The sequence below is a fragment of the Pinus tabuliformis genome, chromosome 7 (assembly GCF_031772625.1).
Source record: "Pinus tabuliformis cultivar Carrire ecotype Pingquan chromosome 7, CPIR1, whole genome shotgun sequence".
In the NCBI taxonomy this organism is placed as follows: Eukaryota; Viridiplantae; Streptophyta; class Pinopsida; order Pinales; family Pinaceae; genus Pinus; species Pinus tabuliformis.
In genome coordinates, this window is record NC_142293.1 from 2,066,661,116 (window position 1) to 2,066,675,272 (window position 14,157).

At 41.4% G+C, this 14,157-nt stretch overlaps 1 protein-coding gene across 1 annotated transcript in view; it reads right to left on the reverse strand.

The window, feature by feature from the left end:
- The window catches only part of LOC149256804 (signal recognition particle-related / SRP-like protein), a 395,315-nt gene that overhangs the window by 68,585 nt on the left and 312,573 nt on the right, over positions 1-14,157 (reverse strand). The gene's annotated exons all lie outside the window — the stretch shown is intronic.

Below are 14,157 nucleotides of genomic sequence, written 5' to 3' on the forward strand. Positions count from 1 at the left end.
AAAATTTTAGTGGTCGGGCAAGAGACTGAAACTGCCCAGATCAGTGAAGGAATGTGGAGATGGCAAACATCTAGTTCAGCATGCAAGAAGGATTAAAAAAGCAGCAGCACACTTATCCAATGAGCAGAAGGGAGTATTTCCAGACACCTTCAGAAAGGATATTCTTGATCACTGACTCACTTATCACAGAAAGGATCTACAGTTACTTGGAGAAAGTTAGGGACATTATTTCTATGCAAGTCCAACAAAATCAAAGCAAAACTAGCCTCAGATATCCTGGGGCAGTAAATCTGCCTCATTTGTCCAGATCGATAAACTTCAAACAGCAAGCAGTCAATGGATATGATAATCACGAGGATATAGCTGGCCATGTTCTCCATGCACTATTGATGGGTTCATGTACTTTGAGGCAATGTTATCAAAACCGAACCGGTGATCGAACCAGAAAACCCTTTGAACCAAAACCGGTCGGAACTGGACAGGAACCGGTAAAAAAAAGGACCAAAAAACCCACAGACCAAAAAGACATAAATATTCAAATTTTAAAGAAAAACATATATATTCATGTGCATCCATATGAATCCAAACCATTTATGCAAAAATAAGCAAATTTTCTCATTTACATAGCATGTAAGAGTGCACATAACCAAAAATTATGCACAGATAAGCAAATTTTCTCATTTACATAGCATGTGAGGGTGCACATAACCAAAATCACATTGAGAACGATCCATCTTTGAACTGAAAATACATCAACAAACAGGGTCTGGATGGCCTCTAGCATCCAAAGTCCAAACAATATCATGCTACAAGAAATACCTACCTATTATCAAAATCATTGCCTATATTGGGATATTTGTCATCCATATCACCCTCTAAGCATTAAAATAAGATAGAAAAACAAAGCATGTCAAGTCAAGATTTTGTTTAAGTGATGGGTACATTTTTAGCAGGGTCTGTTATTGCACAAACTAGCAAGCCTTGTAAAGAGGGAAAAGCTAGAGGCACAACAACACTTTGGAACTTTGGACAGAGGCCCACTGTCACCATAGCCCAAGTCCCCTACTCTTCTTGGATTTTCACCGACGGGAGGAGTCCCAATATTACTCGTGATAAATGTTTCTATGATAGGTTTGGAGTGAGGCAAGGTGGCTCATTCAATGGAAAGGTTGAACAAAAGTGCAAGCTTTGGGAGAAGCTACTAAGACTTTCCACTAAAAACCCCTTGTAAAAAAAACTAGATGAAACCTAGGGTTGAAATTTGACACGATATATATGTGCATCTACAGTCAAGGTAGGAGAGAGAGAAGGCAATGAATGATTTACTTTACCAAGTATGTAAAAGATTGCTTTCAAGGAATCCCTAAGTTGAAGGATTAGCCTCTAGGGTCCCCTCTTGATGTGACAACTAGGGCATCAAATTTTATGGAGAATCCACTATGGGAATTCCACCAAAACTTGAGCACCTTTAGAGGAGACACAAAGGAATATTTCTATCCAATCCAAACTCAAAAATTCCTCCTCATTGTAATTTGCACCAAGCCCTAGATGAGCCTCCTTATCCTGATCAAGGGTCTTGTCCCTCTCTACAATTTGAAGCTCGGTTTGCTCCTTACAATTACCTCAGTCTCTTCGCAAGTCTGGCAGAGTATGACAAAATTCAAATCTTCGTGAGGCTTCTAATCTCTTTTGCTTGACTTTCTTTTCTTCCTTCAATAGGATAGATTCTCCTTTTATGTATTTCGCACTTCATCTTTTCTTCTACAGCAAATAGAACTCCTTGATGATCATCTCCACAATAGGTCGAAAGCAAGGATATATATCAATGTTATTAGAAACGTATCGAAACTGGTGGAACCGATCGGTACGGCCGCTTTTGGCCCAAAATTGGTCCAAACTGGGCCTCTGAATAGGAATAGGACGGTTAGGTATCACACTGGCATATTCGAGACCAGTTTCATGCAGTTTGTACCTTCCCAGGTCAGCGCAAAAATTTGCCTTTTTTTATTTTTTCATTTGGTTGGTCCACTTCTAATTCTGCCCTAGGCCAGCTGAATATTCAAGCCTATCGTCTTCAGCCTAATATTCAAGCCTATGGTCCTATTATTTCTATGCAATTCATGGTAACATCATTGGATTTCATACCGAGAAAGTAGAATTTTAGATTTCACTCAAAATCCAACTGCCTTAACATTTTTTCAAGATATCAGGATTGCAACATTTCCATTAGATTTTGTGATGTACGAGAGTAAGGAACTAGTATTTAATAAAGAGCACCAATCACTGTATGTACTTTGATGTTAGTGGCATTGGTTGTCAAACTCCTCTATCGTGACTCTACTAAAAATGTACCCATCACTCAAAAAAAATATTGACTTGACATGTTACGTTTTTTCTATCTTATTTTAATGCTTAAAGGGTTATATTGATGACGAAGATCCCAATATAGGCAACGATTTTGATGATATGTAGGTATTTGTTGTAGCATGATTTAATTGGGATGCTAGAGACCATCTAGAGCCTATTTGTTGTTGTATTTTCAGTTTAGAGATGGATTACACTCAATGCTATTTTGGTTATGTGCACCCTTACATGTTATATAATGAGAACTTTTGCTTATTTTTGTATAAATGGTTTGGATTCATATGGATGCACATGTATTTATATGTTTTTCTTTAAAATTTGAATATTATGTGTTTTTGGTCAACCGTTTATTTTATCGGTTCCGATTGGTTCATGGTCCACAAGGTTTTTCGGTTCGATCACCGGTTCGGTTCTGATAACATCGGTATATATAGTGATTCGAAGCCACTCTTTGAGGCCCATTTGAAGGAATTGAAGCCAACTTGGTGGAGAATTATATAACCTATTTACAAAATAAATATTATTTCTTAACATTCAAAGCCCAAAAAGGGTCTATTACATGATGACAAAGACTAGAACTTACAACATAAACCCTAGAAGCCGTCAATGGAGGCTTTGACCTAGAAACAAAATAAACAAAGTATGAAACCCACGCTTATAAATAATTTAATTTTACAAATAATTATATTTTTCTTTCTACATTACATCATGACTCAAATACAATTATGAAGATTGATACTAGTTACATTTCTCAACAATGGGAACTTTGATTTGATCAAATTTCCCTTCAAGGAGGCCTAAAGAGGAAGCCCTAACTACCCCTTCAAGCATTTACCCTCTTCAATTCAAGTTAATGGAGTTTCATGGATTAAATATAATTAGTATCCACTAGGAACATTCTTTCATATTATCAATGAATAACACATGAAAAATTTCTCAAGATTACAATTCTAGAACAATATTCAATAACTAGGGCACAAATTTCATCAAGAGACAATATTCCATGCATTAGACATTAGCAAAATCAGAAATATACCATTAAAGAGCACTTACAAGACAATGTGAAGTATATCCATCCATCAACAAGATATTAGAGGCTCCAAGAAAGATAGTGAAAAAGATCCAAACATCAAAATTCATCCATAGCATCCAAAATCCTCTCCAAATTGCAGGTCTGAAATCTCTAATGAGGTATGCGAAAATCCCAAGTGTGATGGTTTGAGATGAGACTAGGTCTCATCTATTTATACAAGTGTTATGAGTTCAAATTACAAATGATAAAGCCCCTTTACATGCCTAATGTGCTAAGTAACCCACCCATGGTTACAAGCCAACCATGATAGCTTTTCAAAATTATTTTATCTCTCTCCTAAGCCCACGCAAGGTTGACATCATGCATGTGTGGAGGCCTCAAAGGGCAGAATTGAGGCCTCTTGTGCTAAAAATTTGGGAGAGAGCCTCAAAAATCATGATGAAGAGGGTGATACCCTCCTTATGTTGCAAAACTTCTCTTGGACCCATATTTTGGGTTTGGGGCTCCAAAATGGGTCTCAAGGGTCTCCAAATGGCTCAAAATCAAGTCAATGCTCTATCAATTAGGGCTAGAAGATGACACAAGTCCTCCCAGGTCTCCCTAGGAAAGACACAACCTCCTTTGGGCCTTGGATCAACTGCCAAGTGTCGGGTGCAATGTGTAGTCGGTTGGGGCATCCTAGCCCAAGTGCATCATCTTCTTGAATAACTAAGCAACGAGCAAGCAAATAAGGGTGTTGAAGAAGCCCATGGTGTGGTAATCAATGCTCTACATGAGTCGAGTCCCATAGCTCTCAACACTCACCCTATAAATGCCATTGTGATCCTCTGGAGGGCTAGGATCCTGCATATGGAGGCCAAATCTGAGATGAAAAACCACTTGCAATCTTGTATAAGATCAAATGTGCCACCTCACCTTCTACTACAATGATTCAATAGTGCAATTGAATGAAAAAACTTGTTAATCAAGGGCAGAAGTGAGAATTTCGTAATGGGTTTCCCTTCCAAATTTGGGGCTTTGATCATGTAGTAGTGTTATCTTCCTCGGTAGGAGTGGTTAATGAAGGACCCTATTAGGTGGTTTCAACCTCTAAGGGAATGTCATGTCCAAGGTACATCCTTCAAATGGCAGGTGTCATGTGAAATAATGATAGAGCAAAGTGGAGCCAAAGGGAAGGCTCCAAGCCATATGCCATGGTACAAGGGTAGCTACGATGAGGAAAGCCCACACCTTGGGTATATGAATGTAGGGGGGAGCAATCGTGGTACATGAGTTACCCCAGCCTTTGTTTTTCCACCCTTCTTCATATGCCTTTTGCCTTTTATTGATTTTTGTCTTATTTTACTGGTCAGAGCTCCGAGGAATGAGAGCATGATGTGTAAGATATAGAAGTGATTACCCCCATAAGTTTGGGTAGTTTATCGCCCACCGGGGGTTGGGGCATTCGTGGGTTCCTTAATGAGGTAGAGGGCGCTCATAAGGGCCCTAGGAACCAAAGTGATGGCCATAATGATCGGGGGTGGAGTTCATGTATGGATTTTGCCCACGTGCTAAATTTTATTGTCCCAGGCATATTTTTTTTGAGGCATATTTCTTGGTGTATGTGGCCATATTATGCTTTTAGCCTTTTTTTAGTTGCATCAACCTTTAGGGCATCGTTCCAAGCCTGACCCAAGGTGTGGATAAGGAGAAGGGGAGGCTAACACCTTGTGGACTCAATCGACAAATGTGAGCCCAAATAGGAAAATGTGAAAATGGGCTTGTGATGAGCGAAGGGGAGTGAAATATATGCTATCGGGAAGTGGGACCATGCAACCAAAATTACGATTTCCCATGTAGTGCCATTCTTAAAGCCAATGACCAATAAAGGAAATCCCACAGGACCAGGATTCAAGATTACCTCCCAGTTGAGGTAAGGCAACAAGAGTACAGTCAAAGCCCTTCCTTCTTCCAAGACTCCTAATAATCTATGCCCAAATGTGCCCAAGAAAAATAAGCATAAACACCCAATTACATAATGAAAAGTCATACCTTTGGGACTGGATGGCCCAACTTCAAACATATGATAATGACAAATGAGCAAGGGTACACAACGGCTGGCTCAGGTGGCAGAGATAAAGTAGCACATCGAAGCTATTAGGTGATTGTCAAGGGGCTACTGGCTATCGGCCGAAGACAAATCTAGGAGAAAATTTCTCCCATGGGGGTAACAGGGTCATGATGTTGAAATTTGGTACCGGAGGACAGGTGGTTCCCTAAGGCTTTGATCTTTGGCCTAGGGAAAAGTGTCCAAAAGAATTTAATTTTTCTCCTAAAGTAACTTTATAATTTTTATAAAGTTAAAACTAATTTGAAAGTGACTTTAAGTGATAAAGTTACTAAGTCTAATTTTAAAGTGACTTTATAAAGTCAATGAAAAATTAGAAAGGAAAAGTGACTTTGGAAATAAATGACTAAGTGGGTCTTTATTAAAGTGGGGTGAATTAAAAAATAGAAAGTGAGATTTAAATGAGCATTTAATCTCAGCCATTGATCTAAATCTATTTCAGCCATTGGATTTAGGGATCACCCAAAAGTCATTTAGGGTTGGGTTAAGGGAGGAAAAGGAGGAAAAGATCATTCATTCTTTCATGAGCAAATTGGGAGAAGGAGAGCAAGAGAGCAAGGGAGATTTCTGGACAAGGAGGAGAAAGAGGCAGCAGTTTGGCACACACACCAAGGCAACATTTCAGCAAATCCGAACAGCATAAAGAACAAGCAGAAAAAGGCAGATTTAGTGAGCAAAACAGTGAAAAAATTGATTTTCGGCACGAATATCGAGGAGGCGATTTTCTGCACGAATTTCGAGGTCTGTCCGTACAAGTCCGTACGGCCGTCCGTACAGTCCGTACAGTCCGTACATCCGTACGTTCGTACAGTCCGTACATCCGTACGGTCCGTACAGTCCGTACAGCCATTTTCAGACTGTCTGTTAGCTGAAAAAACAGATAAGTTTGCTTGCTGGAAAATTTCTATTTTTGCTGATTTTTTGCTGAAAAATATTTTCTCTGTAAAAGGCAATTTCCAGAAATAAAGAAGAGCTCTCAAACTGGTTTTCCCCAAGAGTTGTAGGGGGTTTTTCTAGGGTCAAGTTGACCAAAAATCACTGAGTTTAAATGTGTTTTTATGGCTGTTTTAATTGCTGATTTTTTATTTCTGCAATTTCCAGCACTCTGAAAAATTTCCAGAATTTGTGTTTTTCAGCAATATTTATTTTTTCAGTCTGTTAAATGTATGGCTATGGGAATGGGCATTTAACTATATGGGAGAAATAAGGTGAAACTGAAAACCGGGGTGGGAAACAGAAAATTTTACATGGTATCAGAGCTTGAGTGCTGAAGGGCAGTTTGGGACAGCAAAAGAGAAAAAATACAGCTGCTGATTTTTTCACTCAGAAAATTCCAGCAAGCTGATTTTTCATAAACAGCAGGTTTATCTTTACAACAGCAGTGCTATTTTTCAGTTTTAGGACAGCAAGATGTCATTGGGATTGAGGGTGGAGGATAGGTTGGATGGGCATTCAAATTACAGCGTGTGGAAGGAGAGAATGCAGAGTATCTTTGAGGAGGCAGAAGTCTGGGATGTCATGGTGCATACAGCACAGCACCCTGTTGTTGTGCCTACTGATGCTACTCAGTTGGCAGCTTATAATAAAAAGAACAACAAGGGTAAGAGGCTGATTCTAGACGGAATCAAAGACCATTGCATTCCTCATGTGAGAGGAAAGAGCAATGCCCATGAGATGTGGACAGCATTGTCCAATCTCTACCAGAGTACCAATGAGAACCGGAAGATGGTCCTGAAGGAGAAGCTGAAAAACATTAAGATGGGGAATGATAGTGCAGCTGGATATCTCACAAAGATTACCAATGTGAGAGATGAGTTGGCAGCGATTGGAGAGGCCATTCCATCCACTGAGTTGGTGCGTATTGCAGTGAATGGCCTCTCTCGTTCATGGTTGAACTTTGCTGATGGGGTTTGTGCACGTGAGACCCTTCCCACATGGGAGAGGTTTTGGGATGATTGTATTCAGACAGAGATCAGGAAAGGACAGCTTGGGGCAGCCAAGCCAGTTGAGCAGGATGAGGACGTAGCACTGATGGCAGGAGGCAAGAAAGGCAAAGGGAAGAAGCAGGCTTCCACAAGTGGTGGTGGAGGCAAAGGCAAAGGTAAAGGTAAACAGGGTAACTCACAAAAGGACTATTCCAAAGTGAAGTGTTGGAATTGTCAGAAGATGGGACACTATGCAGTTGTGTGTCCGGAGAAGAAGAAGAAGAAGGGGAAGACCCAGGATGTGGCAGCGTCAGCTGAGATTGAGGACTTTGCAGGTCGTTTTGACCGGGAGTTTGCGTTCACTACATGTGAGTCCTCTAGTGCAGGATCACCTGCCACACAGGTTCAGAGGGAGCATGCTTTTCCCTCGATTAGCAGAGCATCTACAGGTATCTGGTATGTGGACAGTGGGGCTTCACGTCACATGACAGGAGTCCGGGAGTACTTCTCAGAGCTTTCAGAGAGTGGCACTGATATTGAGGTAGTACTCGGTGATGACAGAGTTGTTAGAGCAGTCGGGGTGGGGACAGTGACATTTCAGAGGGAGTCCAAACCTCCCTTGAAGGTGTCAGAGGTTCTTTATGTGCCAGGGATGAGGAAGAACCTCATATCCGTCTCAGCGTTGGAGGACAGAGGATATGAGGTACTGTTCAGGGAAGGACAGGTGTTGATGTATCCCAGGGGCTCTCCAGCTGATTCAGCTAGAGTGATAGGTGTACGCCATGCAAAGGTGTACAAGTTTGCATTCCAGCCCCCTTTGGCATTGAGCTGTAGTACCGACAGCAGAGCTAGCAGTTCTGAGCTGTGTGAGATTTGGCACCGCAGGATGGGGCACATGTCTCATGGAGCCTTGAGGACATTGCGGGAGATCACTACAGGTGTGCCAGATTTCAGTACTGATCACCATGATACTTGCAGAGGTTGTGCAATGGGAAAGTTTGCCAAATCCCCTTTTCCCAGCAGTGACAGCAGAGCGACTGGGATACTTGATTTGATTCATTCCGATGTGAGCGGTCGGATGTTTCATGTTTCCTTGAGTGGATATGAGTACTATGTCTTATTCATTGATGATCACTCTAGGAGGACCTGGATTTATTTCTTGAAGACCAAGAGTGAGGTCTTCAAGCGGTTTCAGGAGTTCAGAGCTCTTGTGGAGACTCAGACAGGTCGAAAGATCAAGTCCCTGAGGTCGGACAATGGAGGAGAGTACACCCTTGGAGAGTTTGTTGACTATTGTGCGGAGGCAGGCATTAGGAGGGAGTTCACTGTTCCTTACAACCCCCAGCAGAACGGGGTTGCGGAGAGGAAGAACAGATCCATCATAGGGGCTGCCAAAGCCATGTTATATGATCAGGGGTTGCCATTGTTCTTGTGGGCAGAGGCCTGCAACACAGCTGTTTACTTGCAGAACAGGAGTCCGCATCGTGCCTTGGGGCACATGACTCCGGAGGAGGCTTTCTTTGGGAAGAAGCCTGATCTTGGTCATCTTCATATCCTTGGATGCATTACATACTCCTATATACCCAAGGAGGAGAGGACCAAACTAGAGCCCACCGCAGAGAAGGGTATATTTGTGGGCTACAGTGAGACCTCAAAGGCCTTTCGGATTTACATTCCTGCACAGAGGAAAGTTGTTGTCATACGGGATGTGAAGTTCGAGGAGGACAGGGCCTTTAGGAGGTCACGGGAGTTAGAGTATCTGGATCAGCCAGACCCTCAGCAGCAGTTGAGTCAGTCGCAGGGATCCAGTGGGCAGGGATCAGGAGGATCCGGAGGTACATCTATGAGAATGTCAGGTCCATCAGTGAGCAGTGGCTCGCCGAGCCAGAGGGGTGGTGCTCCGGGTAGCATGCAGAGCAGTTCACAGAGCAGTTCACTAGGGAGTCCACTGATGGACAGTTCACACGGTACCTCAGCTTCTACAGGTTCAGGTGCAGGCAGGAGGACAGCAGACAGACAGTCAGGAGTTCAGGCTACTGATGGGGATGAGGAGGAGGAGTTTCATTCTCCTATGGGAGAAGCATGCTCAGGGAAGAGGAAGCCCAAGTGGCTTCAGGACACCTTGAGAGATGCCACATCTGTTGCTGAGCCGAAGAGGCCGGTCAGAGAGAGTAGACCACCTGAGAGATTTTGTAGCTATATGGCGATGGTTACCAGCATCCTTGACTCTGAGCCTTCTAGCTATGAGGAGGCAGCTAGCCAGCAGGTCTGGAGAGAGGCCATGCAGGAGGAGTATTCTTCTATCATGAAGAATGATGTTTGGGAGGTGGTGCCGAGGCCTGAGGGCAAATCCGTGGTTACTTCCAGATGGCTTTACAAGGTAAAGCATGCTGCAGATGGCAGCATTGAGAAATTCAAAGCAAGGTTTGTGGCTAGAGGGTTCTCACAGGTAGAGGGAGTTGATTATGAGGAGACCTTCGCTCCCGTGACTCGATATACTTCGATCCGCTCCATTATATCGATAGCAGCAGAGATGGGTTGGAAGATCCACCAGATGGATGTGAAGACCGCATTTCTCAATGGCTTCATACAGGAGGAGGTGTACATTGAGCAGCCACAGGGCTTTGAGGTGCATGGGAAGGAGTCCCATGTGTGCAGATTGAAGAAGGCCCTTTATGGCCTGAAGCAAGCTCCCAGAGCTTGGTACTCCAGGATAGATACATACTTGCAGGGGATGGGTTTCACAAAGAGTGAGGCAGATCCGAACCTTTACTTTATTGTGATTGGTGAGGAGCCTCTCATTCTGGTGCTGTATGTGGATGACTTGATCATTACAGGTGCAGAGAGACTCATAGAGCACTGCAAGAGAGATCTTGCAGCGGAGTTTGAGATGAAGGACATCGGCTTGATGCATTACTTTTTGGGTTTGGAGGTGTGGCAGGAGGAGGGGCATTTCTTCCTGGGGCAGGGGAAGTATATTGTGGAAATCCTTAGCAGATTCCACATGGAGGATTGTAGACCCATGTCGACACCGATGATCACCAACTGGAAGAAGCTTCATGCTTCGGATTCCGAGTTGGTGGATCCCACATTGTACAGGCAGCTGATTGGTTCCTTGATGTATTTGGTCAACACCAGACCAGATATCTGTTTTGCAGTCAACACGATGAGTCAGTTTATGTGTGAGCCTAGGAAGGTTCACTGGGTGGCTGCAAAACACATTTTGCGGTACTTGCAGGGGACAGTGGATTATGGTCTGGACTACAGGCAGGGAGATGGAGTGAGATTGGCAGGATACACTGATTCTGATTGGGCAGGTTGTGCTTCTGATAGGAAGAGCACTTCAGGGTGTTGTTTTGGGTTGGGTTCAGCAGTAGTGTCATGGTTCAGCCGGAAGCAGCAGTCAGTAGCACTGAGTTCAGCGGAAGCAGAGTATATGGCAGCCAGTCTAGCTAGTTGTGAGGCCATCTGGCTTCGCAAGATGTTGTTTGGCTTATTTGGTCAGCCATTGAGACCTTCAGTGATTTACTGTGACAATCAGAGTTGCATTAAACTCACGGAGAATCCAGTATTTCATGACAGGTCAAAGCATATCGGGATCAGATATCATTTCATCAGAGACTATGTTCAGAAGGGAGCTGTGAAGCTTGAGTATATTTCCACTGATGAGCAGGTTGCAGATATTCTTACCAAAGCCTTACCACGGGGCAAGCATGTCTACTTCAGAGACAAGATGGGTGTGGTGAGGAACACCTTCCTCGGTAAGAGGGAGTGTTGAAATTTGGTACCGGAGGACAGGTGGTTCCCTAAGGCTTTGATCTTTGGCCTAGGGAAAAGTGTCCAAAAGAATTTAATTTTTCTCCTAAAGTAACTTTATAATTTTTATAAAGTTAAATCTAATTTGAAAGTGACTTTAAGTGATAAAGTTACTAAGTCTAATTTTAAAGTGACTTTATAAAGTCAATGAAAAATTAGAAAGGAAAAGTGACTTTGGAAATAAATGACTAAGTGGGTCTTTATTAAAGTGGGGTGAATTAAAAAATAGAAAGTGAGATTTAAATGAGCATTTAATCTCAGCCATTGATCTAAATCTATTTCAGCCATTGGATTTAGGGATCACCCAAAAGTCATTTAGGGTTGGGTTAAGGGAGGAAAAGGAGGAAAAGATCATTCATTCTTTCATGAGCAGATTGGGAGAAGGAGAGCAAGAGAGCAAGGGAGATTTCTGGACAAGGAGGAGAAAGAGGCAGCAGTTTGGCACACACACCAAGGCAGCATTTCAGCAAATCCGAACAGCATAAAGAACAAGCAGAAAAAGGCAGATTTAGTGAGCAAAACAGTGAAAAAATTGATTTTCAGCACGAATATCGAGGAGGCGATTTTCTGCACGAATTTCGAGGTCTGTCCGTACAAGTCCGTACGGCCGTCCGTACAGTCCGTACGGTCCGTACATCCGTACGTCCGTACAGTCCGTACATCCGTACGGTCCGTACAGTCCGTACAGCCATTTTCAGACTGTCTGTTAGCTGAAAAAACAGATAAGTTTGCTTGCTGGAAAATTTCTGTTTTTGTTGATTTTTTGCTGAAAAATATTTTCTCTGTAAAAGGCATTTTCCAGAAATAAAGAAGAGCTCTCAAACTGGTTTTCCCCAAGAGTTGTAGGGGGTTTTTCCAGGGTCAAGTTGACCAAAAATCACTGAGTTTAAATGTGTTTTTATGGCTGTTTTAATTGCTGATTTTTTATTTCTGCAATTTCCAGCACTCTGAAAAATTTCCAGAATTTGTGTTTTTCAGCAATATTTATTTTTTCAGTCTGTTAAATGTATGGCTATGGGAATGGGCATTTAACTATATGGGAGAAATAAGGTGAAACTGAAAACCGGGGTGGGAAACAAAAAATTTTACACATGATAGAAGAGTTCGACAATCAATGCCACTAACATCAAGGTACATAGAGCACTTAGTTCTCTTGATTAAATACTAGTTCCATACCCTTGTACATGACAAAATCCAAAGGAAGTGTTGCAAACCCCCCAATCCTAAAATCCTAAAAAACTATTAGGTCTGTTGGATTTTGAGTAAGATCTAAAATTCTATTTTATCCATATGAAATTCAATGAGGTCAAAACCACTCTCAAACATCCTAAGTCATTTCATGGTAACATTAAAAATTTTAAGTCATTTCATGGTAATATTAAAAAGTTAAGTAAAAGAATGCCACTTTTACTTAAGAATTTAACATTGCCATGAATTGCATAGCAATACTAGAGTCATAAGCTTAAAAATTGGGTTGCCCCACTCAAAAAATCTTCTTTAAAAAAAAAATATGTATTTGCAACATCTTTGGTCAAATTGTATGGAACCGGTTGGCTCAATATTGAACCGGTCATTTTCGGCTCCAAACCTCGAACTAGACCAGTTTGACCACCAAACCAATCGAACCAGTTGGTTCCACAAATTCTGATAACATTGGTCTAAGGACCATCTAGATTTGGACACATGGGAAGCTAAGTTTATCAAAATGTCAAAACGTCTAGAATATTTTGAAATGGGTATGGTATGGCTAGAAACATCAACCCTGAAAAATGGAAATGCCACCCAAAATGTTGAGTGAAATGTGATGTGTGTGTGTGTATATATATAAGTTAGTAACACATTATCTTGCAAGAACAAAAAGAATGAGACACATAGACGATATTTTAGAAGGAAAAACATGTCTATATTAACTCTCCTAGAACATGATGCAAAAATACAAATTAGACTTTATAAATGAGGTTGTTCATCGAAGGTTGCAAAATCAACATTTATACATGAGGCTATATGAGTTAAAATTGAAATAAAACATGAACTGAAGACAAATATTTACTACGTAATAGTAATCAGTGTTGAAAATATCGGTATCGGCAAAATATCGGCGAGGGTCCAGAAAATATCTTATCGGCAATATCGGCGAAAATATCGGCAAAATATCGGCAATCATAAAAAATAAATTTTTCAAATTTTTAAATATAGCCGATATTTTCAAAATATCGCGATATTTTGCCGATATTTTGAAAATATCGCGATATTATCAAAACAGAAAATATCACGATATTTTCTCGGCGATATATCGTTTTGCCGAAAATATCGCGATATTTTCGAATATCGCCGATATTATCAACAGTGATAGTAATCATAACAATTTGCATCCTCATCAACAAAAATACAACAAAAAGCTTGTTCAGCAAAGGAGGCAAATCTACTAGTACTTCCAGTTCCACTTGCATCATCACTAATATCAAGAGTAGCAAAAGAGAGTTCTACATGTAATTTATTTTAATGAAAATTAGCTTAGGAGTGAAATAAACTTTACGAAAAAAAATATTAAGCATTTTTCGGCCATAAAAGGGACCCACACCTTTCTTTGTTGCTTGAGTGGATCCAAAACAACCACTTAACTCATGGAAACACCATTCGTCATAACGTACAGAGTTTCAAAATCGTGAAACACTATATAGTACGTCTGATGGCGTTTTAGGAAGTTTCGGTCGAGTCTCAAAGTTTTGTTACGTTTCTAGTACTGGAACGCTGCCAAGGAAGGCATTTAATGCAACATAGATGGGAAGCCTCTTCCAGACATCAAGATGTGCCACAGACTCACTCTTCCACATCTCCCAACCTTAGCACATCTAGACAATCCTCCATTAGTAATTTCTTTGATCTCAACTCGGATGGTAGGAAATGACCAC